Source organism: Bubalus bubalis, chromosome 12, assembly GCF_019923935.1.
Source record: "Bubalus bubalis isolate 160015118507 breed Murrah chromosome 12, NDDB_SH_1, whole genome shotgun sequence".
Taxonomy (NCBI): Eukaryota; Metazoa; Chordata; class Mammalia; order Artiodactyla; family Bovidae; genus Bubalus; species Bubalus bubalis.
In genome coordinates, this window is record NC_059168.1 from 12,707,227 (window position 1) to 12,726,647 (window position 19,421).

Here is a 19,421-nt window from a genome sequence, read left to right on the forward strand (position 1 = left end):
AAGAATTTGCAGTTTTTGAGGAACAGAAGAAAGACCAGTGTAACTGGGGTGTAGTAAATGAGAAGAAGCTTGGAGAAAATGAGATGGAGGGTTGGGCAGCTCCCAGATCTTGTAGGCCGTGGTGAGGCATTTCCATTTTATTCTAAGTGAACTGGGGAGTCACTGGAGGGTTTTTAACTAAACAGAGGAGGGACACGATCTGATCTATACTTTTTCAAAAGATTAACTGCTTTATGAAAAAGAAAACTATGGCCATATTAGTTTTCTAGGGATGCTATAACAAAAAAACACAAACTAAGTGGCTTATACTATATAAATTGAGTGTCTCACAGTTCTGGAGGCTAAAAGTCTGAGATCAAGGAGTCAGCAGAGCTGACTCTCATTCTGAGAGCATGAGAGAGAATCTGTTCCATGGCTTTCCCATAGTGGGTTGCTGGTAATTTGGAGCTTTCCTTGGATTGTAGCAACATCACCTTCATCTCTGCCTTCATCTTCACAAGACAGTTTCCCTATGTGTGTGTCGTTGCCCTGATTTCCCCTTTTTATTAAGGATATCAGTCATATTGGAATAGAACCCACCCTAGAGACCTCATCTTACCCTAATTAATTACATTGCAAGGATCCTACTTCCAAATGAGGTCACATTCTGAGGTACTGGTGTTAGGAGTTCAACATATGGATTTGGAGATAGACACAGTTCAACACAAAATGTTGGCATTCACTCCTATGCTTGGTAAGTATAATTTGATACTAGAGATCTTAGGTAGTTACCCCACTGAGTATCTAGTGAAGAACTAGTGGGCAGTGATGCTCTTTCTTGAGGTGGTTATCCTGAAGACCCCGTGTGGGAGGCAACAAGAAGTTCAGCTTTGAACATGATGATTTTGAGGTGTCTCCAAAAGATTAGAGAAATATCCAGTAGGCATACGTTGTGGGGCACAGGAGAGGAGTTGGGACTAGAGACATCAGTTTGCAGTTCATGAGTATCTCAGGCAGTAAAGTCAAGGAAATATGTGAAGTCCCCGGGAAACATGTAGAGGGAAGATAAAGCCAACATGTAGGGGCTCTTTGCTAAGGAACACTGACATTTTAGGCCTGAGCCCATAGTAGACTGAAAAGGGGCCGCAGAGCCAGGTGGGAAATTGGGTGGGAAAGAGTGATACCATGTGATCCAGGGGAAGGCAGAGTTTCAAAAAGGAGCAAATTGACTTCTGCTTCAGGTACTAGTGGGCTAAGTTATTTGACTCAATCCTCTTACTGAGAACAATTGAAAGCGACAGGGGATTACTTTTAAAAACATAATCTTTAGAGCATAGAAGAGATCATACGGAAATGGAAATTAGCAGGCTAAATCTAGAAGGAGGAGATTGCCCAGAAAGGTAAGGGAGCACTTTAACCCTGAAGGCACTAGCCAATCTGTAAGACAAAGCCTCAAAACCAAGCTGTGATTTTTCACACCTCTCAGGAAGAGGAGAAGAGAATAGAAAGCCCAGGGCTTTCCCAAGTTCGGACAGTCCTCTCCCACAGTAAACTGGAATTATAAAGAATTGCACTGTCCAGGGTGAATTAAGAGTAAAATGGCCTCTCCCTTTCTCTTCCCCAGCATCCTCGCACAGGTGCGTGTACACACACACGTGTGTGCACGCCAAGTCACTTCAGTCCCATCTGACTCTTTGCTACCCTGTGGACTGTAGCCTGCCAGACTCCTCTGTCCATGGGATTCTCCAGGCAAGAGTACTGGAGTGGGTTGCCATACCCTCCTTCGGGGCATTTTCCCAACCCAGGGGTAGAACCTTCGTCTCTTACGTCTCCTGCATTGCCAGGGGGGTTCTTTACCAATAGCACCACCTGGGAGTCACACAAACACACACATAATCCTGCCTCCCAGGATTATACAAAAATTAGCTTGATACAGAACAGATCTGGGAAGAAGAAAAAGAAAGGAAAAGAAGAGGTAGGGAGGGGAGGAAGAAGGGAGAAGAAAGAGAGGACAAGGAAACCCATCACTGAGAGTTTACAGAACAATTACAGGTCGTTCACTGGAATCACTAACCAAATCTGTATTGCTGGGGGAGTCCAAGGAATCTCGAGCTATGAGATTTTATGTAATTGGGATCATAACTTTAATCAGTTTTTCACTATCATATTATTTAAAATATAACACTTTAATCTAATTAAATATTTACATAAGATATCAAAAACCTAAGGATGCTTACCAAAGAAAAGCTGCAGTAATGAAAAAGAGACTTTAAGAAAAAGGCATTACCGAGAATCTGCTGCTGCTGCTGCTAAATCGCTTCAGTCGTGTCCGACTCTGTGCTACCCCATAGACGGCAGCCCACCAGGCTTCTCCGTCCCTGGGATTCTCCAGGCAAGAACACTGGAGTGGGTTGCCATTTCCTTCTCCAATGCATGAAAGTGAAAAGTGAAAGTGAAGTCGCTCAGTCATGTCCAACCAAGAATCTGGTCACAATCAAAAAAGATTTAGTTCACCAGAAAGGTATAGCAAGTTTAAACTCTCTGTATATAATAACATAACCTCAAAAGTATACAAAGTAAAAATTATCAGAACTTCCAAAAAACTGAAAAATCCACAATCACAGTGCATTAACTCAATTCACACAAGCCAGAGTTCAAACAAGATGTCAGTTCATTCTTCTGTAGCAGGGACTGTTCCTTCTTCAGGCCTAATATATGCCCTCCACTCCAGGGCATCCTTTTCCAGGGTTGGGATAAGGAAGAGAATAGCAGAATAGTCAAGTACACAGGGTCAGTACCCAAGCTGCCTAGGTTCAAGTCCTAGCCCTACATTTAAACTCTCTGAATTTCAGTTTCCTCATTTATAAATTAGGAGTAATAACTGATCATGGTGAAGATAATGAGTTAATGCACCTAAAGAACTTATAACAGTGCTTGGAATACAGTAAGCACCCCGATAAATGTTAATAATAACAACTCTACTACCTACAAAGACAAATTCTTATTCAGATGATTGCCTTGTGAATGTGGAACTAGAAAGGGGGTGTGGAATGGCTTGGAGGGAAAGTTTACTGTGCTCTGGGGAAGCCTAATAAAATATCTTAACTCCACAAAAGAGAGCCCTCCCCTGTTTCCTGAGCCTCTCTTCCCTGAACACGGCTGGAAAGCAACAAACAGCTCTTATTCCTCCAATCTTTTTCATTCTAATCTCACCATTCCAACCCACCCAGCCTCCTGTAAATGAGCTACGCACCAATGTGCTAAGTACACATTGACTGGCTGTGAATTCAAAGGAGTTTCTCAGTGCCTGTGCCTCAATTTCACATCAATTTCACTGAACCATCTACAAGGCCGGGTTAGTATTCCAGTTATCTATTGCTGCATAACAGACCACCTCAATCCCAATGGCTTGAAACAGGGGTCGGCAAACCATGGCCCACTTCCTGTTTTTGCACAGTCTAAAGGCTGAGAACAGTTCCTTATATTTTTAAAGAGTTGGGAAAATATCAAAAGAAAAATAAAGTTTTATTGGAACACAGCCACACGCATTCATTTATGTATTGCCTGTGGCTGCTTTTGCAGGACAACAGAGTAGAATTGTTGCAGCAGAGACTTAATGGCCTACAGAGCCTAAAACATTTACTATCTTGTCCTTTACAGAATAAGTTTGCCAACTGCCTGGCCATTTCCTAGCTTTCCTATCCCCTTCCTTTCCTTGCTTCTCCTTCTGGAATGGTCGGCTTCCAGGACAAAACACTGAAAGAGGCATAAACTCAGGGCAAAGAAACTGCTCATTGCCCCTTTCCATGGGCAAAGTAGCAGAATTAAGTGGGATCGCTGGTTGTTTTCGCAGATGAAGAATGGGTCTGCATGGGATGAAGGTTGTCACTCAGACTTGCTGGAGGCCCCACGAAGCCCATGACCAGCTGTGACACATATGAAGAGCCCTTGCCATGGGCCACATTCCATGTCAAAGCCTGGCCTCCAGATGCCAAGCTCCACAGTCGGGGCCACCATCTGCATGGCCCCCATGAGACCTCCCAGGCTGAGGCCATGTGCAGGAGTGCTGTCAGTGGGGGAGCGGGGGCCTTCTAGCTGCGGAGCACATGGATTGACAGGTATGCTGTTCCCACCCCAGGCCTCACCACAGACTTGGGAACTCGGAGCTACCAACGTCGAGATAGTGTATGTCTCCACTGGAGGAGGGGCCAGGCAACCTTTCAACAGCTGGGGCTTTGGGAGGTCACAGGACTCCCTGCAAGTCTCATCCACATCAATTACATTGAGGATAAATTGCTTCCCAGTCACACTCAGCCCTAATTCTGGTCACATCAATGTAACCTCAGACTGACCACAGACTGACCCTGACACTGACTCAGACTGATTCCAGCCCTGGCCATGACCAACCTCTGACAATGGCCACCAAACTGACTCTGGCCTAAGACTAGCCTTGACCCCAGCTGAAAAACCAATGCTGACCCTGACCACTGACTGAACTTTGATCTATTAATAACATTAGTGGAATATACCAAACCATAGCACAGCCTCACAGGTGTAGCATCCGACTGTACTTGAGTGACAGGTCAGGAGGAGGAGGGTCTGTCCTATATAAACTCAGAGTCCCTGCAGCAAACAGGTCCTGAGTGACTGCTCCCAGGCAAGACAGCTCAGAAGCACTTTCTGGAATGCCTGATGGCCTCTGGACCTTATCCTGTAGTTCCCCACCAGACAGGCCTTCTTCTCCTTTCTGCTTACTCTAATCCTGCTATGTCCAGTCCACCTGCCCGAGTAGGCTAGTCTGACTGTTCACATAGATTTTCAAACAGCTTTGACACATATGATCCTCATGGGAAATGTCCTCTAAAAGGGTCCCTGGGGAGCTTCTTTTTCTAAGAGTAGACACAGGAGCTATGTTTTGCTTCCCCCAACAAATTCAGTGGAAACCAGTTTGGAATTCCACTGTCTTTGGGACTTCACTGGTGGTTTAGTGGTTAAGAATCCACACTTCTACTGCAGCTGGTCACAAGTTTGTTCCCTGGTCAGAAAACAAAGATCCCACATGCCACACAGTGAGGGGGGGGGGGGGAAGATTACTTAAAACATACAGTTGACCAGTAGGCACATGAAAAGATGATCAACATTGCTAATTATTAAAGAAGTGCAACTCAAAACAAGGTACCGTCTCACACCAGTCAGAATGACCATCCTTAAAAAGTCTACAAATAACAAATGCTGGAGAGGGTGTGGAGAAAAGGGAACCCTCCTACACTGTTGGTGGGAATGTAAGTTGATACAGCCACTATGAAAAACAGAATGGAGTTTCCTCAGAAAACTAAAAATAGAATTACCATACAATCCAGCAAGCCCACTACTGGGAATCAGTTCAGATCAGTCCAGTCGCTCACTCGTGTCCGACTCTTTATGACCCCATGAACCACAGCATAGCAGTCCCCCCTGTCCATCACCAGCTCCCAGAGTTCACCCAAACCCATGTTCATCAAGTCAGTAATACCATCCAACCATCTCATCCTCTGTCGTCCCCTTCTCCTCCTGCCCCCAATCTTTCCCAGCATCAGGATCTTTTCCAATGAGTCAGCTCTTTGCATCAAGTGGCCAAAGTAATGGAGTTTCAGCTTCAGAATCAGTCCTGCCAATGAACACCCAGGACTGATCTCCTTTAGGATGGACTGGTTGGACCTCCTTGCAGTCCAAGGGACTCTCAAGAGTCTTCTCCAACACCACAGTTCAAAAGCATCTGTTCTTCTGCACTCAGCTTTCTTTATAGTCAAACTCTCACATCCATATATGACCACTGGAAAAACCATAACCTTGACTAGATGGACCTTTGTCGACAAAGTAATGTCTCTGCTTTTTAATATGCTGTCTAGGTTGGTCATAACTTTCCTTCCAAGGAGTAAGTGTCTTTTAATTTCATGGCTGCAATCACCATCTGCAGTGATTTTGGAGCCCAGAAAAATAAAGTCAGCCACTGTTTCCACTGTTTCCCCATCTATTTGCCATGAAGTGATGGGACCAGATGCCATGATCTTCGTTTTCTGACTGTTGAGCTTTAAGCCAACTTTTTCACTCTCCTCTTTCACTTTCATCAAGAGGCTCTTTATTCTTCACTTTCTGCTATAAGGGCGGTGTCATCTGCATATCTGAGGTTATTGATATTTCTCCCAGCAATCTTGATTCCAGCTTGTGCTTCCTCCAGCCCAGCGTTTCTCATGATGTACTCTGCTTATAAAGTAAATAAGCAGGGTGACAATATACAGCCTTGACGTACTCCTTTTCCTATTTGGAACCAGTCTGTTGTTCCATGTCCAGTTCTAACTGTTGCTTCCTGACTTGCATACAAGTTTCTCAAGAGGCTGGTCAGGTGGTCTGGTATTCCCATCTCTTTCAGAATTTTCCAGTTTACTGGGAATATGCCCAGATAAAACTATAATTCAAAATGATACATGTACCCCTATATTCACAGAAGCACTGTTCACAGTAGCCAAAACATGGAAACAAACTAAATGTTCATTAACAGATGAATGGATAAACAAGATGTGGTGTGTGTATACACACACACACACACACACACACACACACACACACACAATGGAATACTACTCAGCCATAAAAAAGAATAAAATAATTCCACTTGCAGCAACATGGATGCAATTAGACTTATCATTACTAAGTGAATTAAGTCAGAAAGAGAAAGACAAATACCATATGATATCACATATATGGAATGTAAAATATGGCAAAAATGAACCTATCTGTTTTATAAACCGAAACAGACTCATAGAGAACAGACTCGTGATTACCAAGGGGGAGGGCTAAGGGAGAGGGGTAGACTGGGAGCTTGGGGTTAGTAGATGCAAAGTATTACATTTAGACATGGATAAACAACAAGGTCCTACTATATAGCACAGGAAACTGTGCTCAGTATTCTATGATATGAGTACATAATATCTATGATTTGAGCTTACCCTGTGATAAACCACAGTAGAAAATAATATTAAAGAGAATGTGTATATGTACATAACTGAGTCAATTTGCTGTGCAGCACAGATTGACACAACATTGTAAATCAACATTACTTGAATAAAAATGTTTCACTGTCTTCTTGCATACATCATTGCTGGGGAGAAGTCTGATGTCAATTTGATTTGGGTTTCCTTTTGTATGTAATCCACTCATTCTCTTCCAGCGAGTCAGGATGGGATATGGGACAGAAGGGGCAAGGAGAAGTTCATCCCTTGGGACACTGTGTGGACAATGAGGTGGGAGCCTGGTTGAGGGTGCTTTGGTTATGACATCTTCCCCATTCCATCTGCTGCACCTATACTCCAAGCCCCACTCGCTCATCCGTCCTCAGTGTTCCTGAGCCTCAAGTACCTAAGAACCAGGATGTTCTCCGTGCACACAGCTCCTATTCTGAGAGCTCTGAACCTTCCCTCTTTCATGGCAGTGAACCGTTCCCCATGGCCAGGGGACAATGCACATGTGAGCACCTACTATGCAGCTGTGTGCCTACCCGTATGTATGTATACATGTGGCTGTACATACACGTGTATATGAATGTGTTATCATGCATGTTTGTACGTGTGTACATATACATGAATATGAATGAGTGTGTGAGAGGTGTCTAGCAGTGAGTATGTGTGTTTGGTATCCGTGTGGGTGTGCATGGGTTAAATGAGTATTGTGACTGTGTTATTTATGGGTTGTGTCTACATGTGTGCTTTTGTATATGTGTATGTTTTTGAGAATATGTGGCTCTTCCACCCCCGACTAGCAATGTGCTCACCTGTTTCCTGCACAATCCTTGGACTAGATATGGCAGATTCCCAGCAAATCTCAAGGGTTTGCATTCAGTGGGACAAGATTTCAAGCCCTCTGAGTCTGTGGCCAGTAGCCTTGACACACCCAGGAACCTGTCAAAAGTTCAATTCCTATGAGTGGCTTGGAGGAACAAGGAAAACAAGAGCCTTTGGGTAGGCTTATGCCTCTAAGTTGTTCCCCCAACTAGTCCAAGCTCATGGGCTGTTACTGCCAGAACATATCACCTGCAGCTAATGCTGTCCCTCTATCCCCAAACCCTGTTTCCAGACCCCAGGTCCCTCAGCATACAAAGCACTAGCTCCTGCCTCCTCCCCAACCACTAACTCCCAGGTCCACCTGCCCAACTCCCCTCTCCACACACACCCTTGCAGAGAACAGGAAGAGGGAACACTCTCAGAAAGTTCACCTTTCTACCTTCCACCTGAGCAAGCCTGAAGGGAAAAATCAAAGAGCAGCCTGAGGAAAGATCCTTCACCCCTGGGTAATACTTCAGCTTCTGTCTCAACTCCATCCATCCATGAAGAAGAATTTGAGGCTTCAGAAATTTCTCTCAGTTCTACTGCACCCTGCAGCTGGTTAAGATTGTTAGAGGGTGAATGAGGTCACTCTAACCAGCTCTCAAGGCCTGTAAGGAGTTTAGGATCCCAACACACAAGTTCACACACCAATCTACACTATCCTTCCCATCAGGTGGAGTGAGAAGCGGGAAGTGAGGCATCCTAGGAAGAGCATGAGGCATTTGGGGAGGAGCATATAATTTGCAGCAAGCCCCAGATGAACTGCTGATAAACTTTATGACCTTTGGTCAAGTTTTCTTTAGTTTTCCTACATAGACCAGAACAATTGACGAGATAATTTAAAATCCATATTGGAACACTCTTAATAGTCAAACAAGGGCCCATTAATATGCAAACCCCAATATTCCAGGCATATGGAGACATGGGATCACCCTATGTCGCCTATAAAAGTGATGTTGGTGGTGCTGATGGTGAAGGACTTCCAAAGAGAAGATCTCTTGGTAGATTTTCAGACATTCCATTTTGGCCATGGGCCAGAATCTGAGGATGAAGGGAGGGAGAAAGGGCTCGTAGATAGTCCCTCTGACTCCCAGCATCTCTGCTCCAGGGCCTCCTGCCCTCTCCCCGCCCTGCTCACCTTCGAATGCCTGACTCTCAGACTCTGCAGCAGCTCTGATGCCTTTAGCAGTTGCCCAGGTTTATCTCCGGGAGAGTGCTAAGTTCAAAGATCAGATAAATTTTCTGGCAGACTTGGGGCTGGTGGCCGACTGCCAGAGGTGGGAATGGCCCTGCAGGCGCGGGGTCAGTCAGGTTATTTTGACTCCTCAGCATGGGGTGAGGGGCCTTGGGAAGGAGAAATGTATCGTGTGGCAGGAGGAGACTCTCTGATGAGCGGGATTTGGCTTCGCCTTCCAGCTCGGAACAGGAGAGGGAGAAGGAGGACAAGGCAAGGAGCTGGAAAAGGAAGGGGGAGAAGGAGCCAGGGGAAAATAAATCTGGGGAAGAACCTATTTTAAAAGTCACTCTTTTGGGTTCCAGCTCTCCCCCACCACACCCCAAAACCCAGGCACTGGGCCACAGGGTGTGGTGACAAGGTCTATGTGGTTGGTGGCAGGAAACCCTTAGGCAGCCAGTACAGCTGGAAAGGCCAGGTGGGGAGGGGTGGGTGGGGCCAGCAGAGGTCACCAGAGCCAGTCCCCTGTCTCACTATCTTGATTGCCTCTAGACCATTGTCTTCAAACTTTTTGATAGTGACACATATTTTATGTCACAACCCAAAGTTTACCCCCGAAAAATACTTGCTTAGGGTATCCTATATTTTCAATTCTACTCTTTTTTTTAACGGTGATTGCAAGTCATGGCATCATCTTCACAGACCACTATAGTCACCACCTGTGTTTCTGAAAAATCACTGTTCCAGACTAGAACTTTTGAAACCTTAATAAGCCTGCCTATAAATCACCTGGGAGCTTGCTAAATGCAGATTCTGGTTCAATAGGTCTGCAATGGGTCCTGAGATGCTACGTTTCTAACAAGCTCCCAACATGGTGCCATGATAGTCCTCGGATCTGGGAGTAAAAGGCTCCAGACTACAACTTCCTGGACAGTGCCCGTTTCAGCAAAAAGGCGAGGAGCTTGGTGCATGCATAGTGAAAGGGGAAGAGGGTTATCCCGCTGAGAGCTGTCCATCGCTCGGCCTCCAGACAAGGCTACAACTGAAATGTTGCAAAGGCCTGATGGCATATGATGGCAAAGAGCTGCCTTCCAGGGACCTAGGTTGAACTACTGTGATCTTGGAGCCACGTGCAGATTCAGCTGCCAGTCTGAGCCTCCCAAAAAATGAAAGAAGGAAGAAATTTGTAGGTTGGAGAGACCTCATGCAGCACTCTAACAGGTGAGCTCAGCAATATCACAAACTGGAATTACTCGCTGGAGATGCAAAATCACCAGGAAAGCTGTCTGGTTACTGTTCTCTAGGTGAACAGTAAATAATGCTGAACTTCCTTTCCCTGCTGCTGCTGCTGCTGCTGCTAAGTCGCTTCAGTCCTGTCCGACTCTGTGCGACCCCATAGACAGCAGCCCACCAGGCTTCCCCGTCCCTGGGATTCTCCAGGCAAGAACACTGGAGTGGGTTGCCATTTTCTTCTCCAATGCAGGAAAGTGAAAAGTGAAAGTGAAGTCACTCAGTCGTGTCCAACTCTTAGTGACCCGATGGACTGCAGCCCACCAGGTGCCTCCATCCATGGGATTTTCCAGGCAAGAGTACTGGAGTGGGGTGCCATCGCCTTCTCCGACTTCCTTCCCCATGGGTACTCAAGTTAGAAAAAACTATGCAACAATTGACTAGAACAGAGGATAGCAAATACAGCTCCTAAAAACTCTAGCTTGGCAAAATCAATCAAAAATGAGTTTTGAGGTCACATGTGTTTGGGAAACACAGTCTCATCTTGGAGAGTTCTGTTCACAGTTAAAGCCTGTGAGAAGACCTTCAGTCAAGAACCCTATTTAATTCATTTAAGTTCCCAAACTTACTCAACGTTGAAACTTTTTCTTTACCTATTGTTATGGACTGAATTATGTCACTACAAAAGTTCTCTGTTGTAACTCGCCTAACCCCCAGTGTGACTGTATTTGGAGATAGGGCCTTTCAGTGGATCACTAGGGCTAAATGAGGTCATAAGAACGGAGTTGTTATCCCGCAGGACTGATGTTCTTAAAAGAAGGGGAAGACACGCGCTCTGTCTTTCTCTCCAGCTGGTTGCACCCAGGAAGGGCCACATGAGGACGGTGAGAAGGTGGCCGCCTACAGGCCAGAAAGAAAGGTGGAATCAGAAGTCAATCCTAACAGCATCTTGGTCTTGGACTCCGAGCCTCCGGAACTTTGAGAAAATACATATTAGTTCTGTCAGCTGCCCAGTCTGTGGTACTCTGAGCAAATCAGTACATCCTCCTACAAGGCGGCATGGAACTCACCTTAGGAATGAAGGATGTGAGTTGTGTTCTTCATTCCCCTGATCTTCAAGGAGAATTATGAGTTTCATGTAGACAGGAAATGGACTATGATTCCCATTTTAAAGGTTAAGAAACTATAGTCCAAGAGCATGAAAGTGAGTAGCCCGAAGCCATACAGCTGGGCAGAACTGAGCACACGAAATTCAAACTCAGTTCTGACTGAATGGCAGACAAGACCCCATTTGAGGAGGCTGCCATCAATGTGCCTGGTTTGATTCCCCCCTCATGACAAATGGGTCTCTCCCTAAGCACAAGACTGCGTGTGTGCTCAGTCACCTCAGGCGTGTCCGACCTATGTGACCCCATGGAGTGTAGCCCAGCAGGCTCCTCTGCCCACGGGACTCGCCAGGCAGGAATGTTGTAGTAGGTTGCCATGTCCTCCTCCAGGAGATCTTCCCAACCCAGGGATAGAACCCGCCCCTCCTGCGTCTCCTGCATTGAAGGAAAGTTCTTTACCCACTGAGCCACTTGGGAAGCCCAAGACTAGGTAGTAAGAAAAGTAGTCCTTGATCAAAGAAAATTTCTCAAAGAAGGTGGATTCTAGAAGGGGGCATGGAGTGGTCATGTTTGAAGTAACCAGCAACCAAATTGAAGAGAACTGTTGATGGCAGGAAATTAAGTACTAAGTTGAGGACCTACTATCGGACCAGCCGGGCAGTGAGGGCCACTGTAGACCTTGAGCAGCCGGGCCATGACAAGGTCTTTCTTGGTACAGGTGTAGGAAGCCATCGCCTGGTCTAGTCCAGGGAGGAGCCTGGATCTGGGAGGCCCAGGATCCCAGCCAGTAGCACAATAATTCTGCAGAGGTGCAGAGGTACATGCAGTAGGGTAGGGGCTGCTAGCTTCATCATTCTCTCCCCATGCCAGTCCCCAGGACCTTGCCACCTGGGGTGGGGATGCTGGGCCCAGGGGCTGGTTGGATTTTCCAGGCCTTGACATTTAGAGCTGGTCCTGGCAACCAGCGCCTTCCAGACTGCTGCTGGGGAAACTGACGATGAGGAGTGAAGGGCGGATGGAAAAACTAGTTAAGGCACTAAAGACACACACACACACACACACACACACACACACACACACACACACACACACACACACACACACACACACACACACACACACACACACACACACACACACACACACACACACACACACACACACACACACACACACACACACACACACACACACACACACACACACACAGAGCTAGGATGGCTGCTGGGCAGGCAGGCTTTCTCCCCACCTGCGTAAGTGAGCCCTGGCTCAGCGTGCTCATTTCCATGCATCCTCCCAGACCAGCTCATTCAGCCCAGAATCGTCATCACGTGAGGGGAGGGAGAAAGCCCCAAGGCAAACTCCAGAGGGGTGGGCTAGGCCTCCAAACAGGGCACCAGCTGGCCCTCCAAAAGGTAGTCAGTTGGCCCCTTTAGGGCAATGATTCTGAGGTCTGGGGAGTCCTAAGGCTCTTCAAAGTGTCTTAGGGGAACAGAAGAGTGCTGAGGGCCACCCTCTCACCATCACTCCCATCCAAACCCAGCTTGGGAGCAGAGGTGCTGAGCAACAACTTATACTTTCATTTCCCGCCACTCCAGGCAGGATCCAAATTATCACAGAGCAGACAGGGCAGAGCGGGAGTGCCTCTGCCACTCTGCTGAATGCTCAAGGCAATGCTACAAGCTAAGAATGGCTTTCCCATTTCACAGGACACAAAACGAGTCAGGAAGCCAGGAACTAACTTGTCTGCCCCTGGCCACACAATCAAAATCTTCCATCTCTCCTGGGGTAGCAGTAGTTCCAGAACCTACTGGTTACTGGAGGGAAGATTTAAGTAGGGCCACCACTGTCCCTCACCAGGAAACACCACACATGTTCTGTTCTAGAGAGGCTGCAGAGCCCAGGGGCTGAGCCTACCAGGCTCCTCCGTCCATGGGATTTTCCAGGCAAGAGTACTGGAATGGGATGCCATTGCCTTCTCCACTACTGCTCTGTTAAATGGGGATAAAAAATAATTTCTATCTCATAGCGTTATTGCAAGATTAAGTGAGTTAGAATTTAGAGTTCTTACAGCAGTGTCTGTCTCCTCATGAGTGTATATGAACAAATGTTTAATGAATTCATTTGTGTCTATGTGGCTCGAGTCCCTGGAGCTGGTAGAAATCAACAGACCAGAAAGGAGAATCGCTGCAAGGGGTGAATCCGAGTTCAAGCTTGGGCCACTTACCATGATCTGGGATATGACCCTTTCTGCCACTCACTGAGTGATGATTTGGACTGGCAAATCCTACAAGGAAGTCTGCTGAGATCAAAGCCCAGCTCCCCAAAGCACCCTTTCTGGGCTAGCTTTCTCCCTCACACACCCTTCTTGGCCACTACACTTGTACAGAAGGCTAACACCTGGGTGCTGATCAGTCCTCTCAAGGGGGCCCAGGAGGGAAGGACCTAGGCTCAGTGAGGTGGCAGGGGACCAGAGCCCAGGCTCTCTGGTATTGGCAGATGGGGCATCCAACGTCCTATCTCCTGGGCTGTGCCACAACTCACCTCCCAGGCTTCCCTGCAGAGCAAGGCCCCTCCTGTGGCCTCCCACCCTCCCTCAGCCAAAGAGCCTGCTTCTCCTTTCCTGGTCCTGGCTGTTGGAGGCCCCAGGGAGGGGCTGCAGTTCTAAGCCCCGATGTCTTTCAGGTGTGGGGGAGGCCCAGCTGGATGGGCAGGTGTGGGGAGGGCCAGAGCAGCTGCAGGGTGTCTGGAAGGCATTTGGGCAGCTAATGAGCATGGGATCTAATTAAAACATTGGAGGAGGAATCTGGGCCCAAGCCATGTGAGGCAGGAAGTGCAGGCCCGGGGGCCTGCCTGGCCTGGCTAAGAAGGAGGAGTGCCTAAGGAGCAGGGGCCAAGGGGGTCCACAACTGCAGTCCTGACTCACCCTCTCTGGCCCCACCTCTTCCTCCAGACCTTAAACCGCTTGGATTCTAAAGTGGTTGGGACTCAGCACCTTCCACTCGTCTCTGTGGACTCAGCTCTGGGCCGAGGTCTGGGGGCTGCAAAGACGGTTAGGGATGAAGACCAGGACTCAGCTCAGCTAAGACCAAGGTGTTTCCAAGGACTGGAGATGAGAGGGCGGGGTCTTACCAAACAGAAAGGGACGTTTCACCAAGTGGCTCCCATAAAAGCAGGCGAGCAACTGGGTGGAGTCACTGGACACGGAGGACATCAGGCTCCACATTCACGGCCCCATCGCCACCACCACACCGCCTCTGTCAGCTCCGCAACCAGCACCACACTCACCAGCATCCCTGTCTGCATCACAGTCAACCTTTGGAACGTGGCTCATTGGCCCTCAATGCTCTTGAGAACTTCCCCTCGACTGACTCCACCTCATTCCTGTCAGCTACCGCTGGGCCCAGCCTCCTACTCCCAGTCCAGCAGCCCCCGTCTTCCTCGAGCACAGTCTACATGTAACACATGCTCCCACCTCTCACCCCACCCCTGTCAGGCCCCCTGGACACAGATCCTCAGACCCCAGAGGGACTCAGGAGAGGGTCAGGTGATGTGGATCCCCAGGGTCCATACCAGACAGACATGGCCTTAGCATTGACCTTTCTGAAGCCTCTCCATCCCTCAAATCTGGATTTACCTGTCACCTGGACCAAGGAATGTCCCGTGGAGAACGTCCAGATAACTGGCTCAGGACCCCAGTGGTCTGGGTAAGGGTCTTTTTGGTTTCCTCCCACCCCTAGGTTGCCCCTCCCTCCCCCACGGCCCTGCCCCTCCACCATCCCTTCCCATCTGCTCCCAATAACTCTGGCTACCACCTCCCAGCATGCCTTTCACCTCCCGGCCCGCGGGAGGCGGAGGAGACACGACACCCCAGTCCTGGTCCCTGAGTCGGGGTGTTAACGAGGAACAGGCTTTCACCCCAGCTGTGGACCGGGCCTGAGATGGGGGTTTCCTCCCTCCTGCCTTCTCCTTTATTCTTCAAATGGCCCAATTTCCCCCACAGCTGCTGGGGGTTGAGGGGAGAGAGGCTGGTGGAGAAAGTGAAGGCTTCTTTCTGGGGTGGAGGTGACAGAGAGGGGAGGGGGAGGGGGGAGAGCCTGGCGAGGAGAGGGGACGCTTCCTCGGGAGGCACAAGGGGCAGCAAAGGAGATGGCTGAGGGGCCGTGCTCCAGAGGTGAGAGGCCAGGTCAAACAGAGGCAGAGACACAGTCCTGGTGGGGGCAGACCTAGGGGAAATTGGGGCAGTGAGTCCCTCGCATCCCAAGACGTCCCAGCCCTCGGTCTCAGCTCCCGCCTCACCCCATCCTCCACCTGCCACAAGCCCTGGGCCAGAAGTCTCTCCCCCAAAGCGCCCAAGGGAACCCCACTTCCAGGAGGACCCACCGCACCAGGGCACCAAAGCCACCCTGCAGGGCACAGGGATGCTCGCCCACCCAGAGCCCTGCGTCTGCCTCCCCGAGGGCAGATCAGTCTCTTTTTTCTGCCCTCCTCGCACAAGCTCTTGTGCCCAGCACACACTCAATAAATCCTCACTGACTGAGTGAGTGAGTGAGTGACAGGACAGCGCTCATGCAGCCGGCAGCCTGGGAGACAGCGAGGAGCCCCATGCTCTGCTCTCCCCTGCTGGGCTGCTCAGACTTAGGCAACTTCCTTGCCATCTCTGGCCTCCGGAGGGGTTGGACTGGATGAGCTAGGAGTGGGGGTGCTGTCTCCCCTACATGGTAGGATCTGAAGTGCTGGGGCTGAAAGGTGCCCAGGAACTGCTTTACTCAGCTGTTGGGGCGCTTCTGGGAGGGGGTTGAGCTGACTCTGCAGGTGGCAGCCTAGATGGAAGGGAGGGGACAGGGCAGAGCTACTTCTGTAGGAGTAGCTACAGGGAGGAGGCTACTGCTGGATCCATCCAGCTTCATGTGCGGACTGAGGCGGAGTCCACACATGTCCACAGCTTCATATGCAGGCCGACCTTGACCCCCAGGAAGGAGAAACTCCCCAAGTGCTGGCTCATTGGTACAGGATGTATCGGTGCCTGGGGCCATCCAGTTCTAGGTGTCTGACTGCATTCCCTCCTGCTGTCTGACCTAATTCAAAGGATCAGACAAAAACAGAGAGTATAGGAAGGCTGCTCTTCCTGCTGCTCTTCTCTGCTTCCCCCAATCCAAGAAACCGTGTGTTTAGGGACATATATCCCACCACTCATATGTGTCCAGTGGCTGGACATATATGCCCAGCCACTGTGGGCACGTAAGAACTCACGGCGCACACTGTCTGTGAGATAATAGAAAATGTACACTGGTTTCTGCCCCCAGTTCCTGGCCTAGAGCTCCTGAAACCCTTGTAAATTCTTAAGTGATTAGAGCACTTAGCAGCATCTTTTGTTCTAATGAGGAAATTCTGAGTGAGCTCCTGAATGCCTTCTGGACGGGGCTGATCACCGGAAAGACCAAACCGTGATCAGAAGCTTGGAATTTTCAGCCCCATCTCTCATCTTCCACAAAGAGAAAAGGGGCTGGTGACAAAGTTAACAAGTGAGCATGCCTACACAGGGAAGCCTCCATACAGCCCCACAGTATAGGGTTTGGAGGGCTCCCAAGTTCGCAAGCAAAACTATATACAGAAAGGATGTCACCCCTCAACTGCACGAGGACCTACTCCTATACCCTCCCAGACCTTACCCTAAGTGTCTCTTCTTCCAACTATTCATCTGTATCCTTTATAATGTCCTTTAAGAAACTGGTCAATATAAGAAAATATTTCCCTGAGTTCTGTGAGCAACCCTAGCAAATTAACCTCCAACCTGAGGAGGGGTATCATGGGAATCTCCAATTTGTAGCCAAGTTGAACAGAAGTTGTGGGTAACCTGGAGACCTACTACTTATAACTGGCATCTGAAGTGGGGTGGGAATAGTCTTGTGGGACTGAGCCCTTAATCTGTGGAATGTGACACTGTCTCCAGGGAGATGCGCTGTGATATGTGATGTGTTCAGTCGCTCAGGCATGCCGACTCTTTTCAACCCCATGGACTGTAGCCTGCTAGGCTCCTCTGTCCATGGGATTCTCGAGGCAAGAATACTGGAGTAGGTGGCCAGGCCCTCCTCCAGGGGATCTTCCTGATCCAGGGATCAGAACTCTGTCTCCTGTGTCTCCTGCCTTGCAGGTGGATTCTTTACCCACTGAACCAGGTAGATAGTATCAAAATTGAATGAAATTACAGGACTTCGCCTGCAGATCAGTGCTTGGTGTAGGAAAAGCCTCTACGCATTTGGTGACTAGAAGTATCAGAAGTGTTGTGTGTGAATAGTAAAGGAGACTCACAGGAGAGATGCTGGGCTTTCCCCTAGCCCAGAAGTAGACTGAACTGAGTTCTTCCAACATTCTCTCCAACATTCGCTGCACGTGTGCACGGCACACCTAGGGGATCAGGTCTTGAGCATGGCAGGGGCCATGCCTGTGGTGTCTGGTTAAGGGTCACTGTCTGCTGGGTAGGCAGGCCTGGGTGGACCCCACAGCTGAGGCCCCTACCACCTCACCTGGGTCAACACAGTTATTTTGTAGAAGGAAAACCATCTGTGCCCAGCCCTTGCCCTTATCCCTCAAAGCCCTCTCCCCACTATCTCTTTTTCCTCCCTTCTTAACAGCCCCCTCCCTCCTACATTCCTGATGGAATAGTCTACTTGTCACCCCACTGAGAGGGTCCTCTAGGATCCCAGAGACCCCACTGAGAACTCAGAGTTTCATGCCCCAGCCACACAGAAGGCTGGGATTCTGTGTGCTGAGAAGACCCTGAGAACTTCCCAAGGCCCGGCTGCCTCTGGTCCAGGTGCCCTTGCCATTCCAAAGGAGGAAGCAAGAGGCAAGCCAGCATCCCGGCCCCAGGCTCTCCATGCAGGGAGCGGTCTCCAGGGCAGAGCATCGACTTCACATGGAGGGGACAGATTCCAGGGCTCACCTTCTCTGCCGTTTGTCTCTGCTCAGGGGGCCTGCTTACTCCTCAGAGGGCCAGGGGAGCCTGACACTGTTCAGAAAAGCCTCTCCTCTGGGTGACTCCTGGGGTCACTTTAAACCAGGAGCCTTAGAGGGCAGTGTTCACCCCCAAAGGAGGGGTGCTCTGGTGGGCAGACAGAGGCTTTCTCAGAACCCCTGTAAACCCAACCCCTCGAGTGGGTCACCTCCTCCAGGAAGCCTCCTTTTTCATGGGGAAGGAACTCTCCCATGGCTCCCCTATCGGAGTGCGTCTCCTAAAGGAACAGGCCTGGCCACATAATTCACGGGGCCCAGTACAAAATTAAAATGAAGGGCTCCTTATTTATTGTGTGCTCCAGACCCTGCTGCTGCTGCTGCTAAGTCGCTTCAGTCGTGTCTGACTCTGTGCGACCCCACAGACGGCAGCCCACCAGGCTCCCCTGTCCCTGGGATTCTCCAAGCAAGAACACCGGAGTGGGTTGCCATTTCCTTCTCCAATGCATGAAAGTGAAAAGTGAAAGTGAAGTCACTCAGTCGTGTCCAACTCTTAGCGACCCCATGGACTGCAGCCCACCAGGCTCCTCTGTCCATGGGATTCTCCAGGCAAGAACACTGGAGCTGGGTTGCCATGCGCTCCTCCAGGGAATCTTTCCAACCCAAGGATTGAACCTGCATCTCCTGTGTCTCCTGCATTGCCACTCAGCCACCAGCGCAGCCCCTTATTTAAAACTCTTTAGGAATTTCAAGGCAGGGATAGCAGAAAACTAAACCAAGCTTAGGGTTCTTCTCAGCACGGGGCCCAGGGCACAGGTCACCTTGCCAGTGAGGCTGGCCCTGTAAGGGAGAGACGATGCCTCTCATCCGACAAGGCAAGGGACAGACGACTGAGATGCCAGACAGGCAGAAGGCCGATGAGAAGCGAAAGACACCTGGAGGTGAGCGGGGTAGGCCCTGGGCCAGGCGGAGCGACACACAGGGTCACCTCCGGAAACAGGGTGGCCTCCACAGCAGCTGGGCTCCTCCACGGGGCCCCGAGGCCAGGCTCAACTCTCAGAATCGTGCTCTGCAGAGCGAGTGCTGGCAGGAACTCAAGTGGGAGAAAGTTGAGGCTGC

General features: G+C 49.4%; 1 long non-coding RNA gene across 2 annotated transcripts in view; it reads right to left on the reverse strand.

The window, feature by feature from the left end:
- LOC123328414 overlaps positions 1–16,244 on the reverse strand; it is a 62,347-nt gene extending 46,103 nt beyond the window's left edge. Inside the window, exon 1 of one of the 2 annotated variants that reach the window (XR_006543224.1) lies at positions 7,787–7,913. This is a non-coding gene — a long non-coding RNA (uncharacterized LOC123328414). Of the gene's footprint in view, positions 1–7,786; positions 7,914–14,985 lie in introns of those variants that run through there. The other variant, XR_006543223.1, reaches the window with a different exon arrangement.
- Between the last annotated feature and the right edge of the window lie 3,177 nt (positions 16,245–19,421).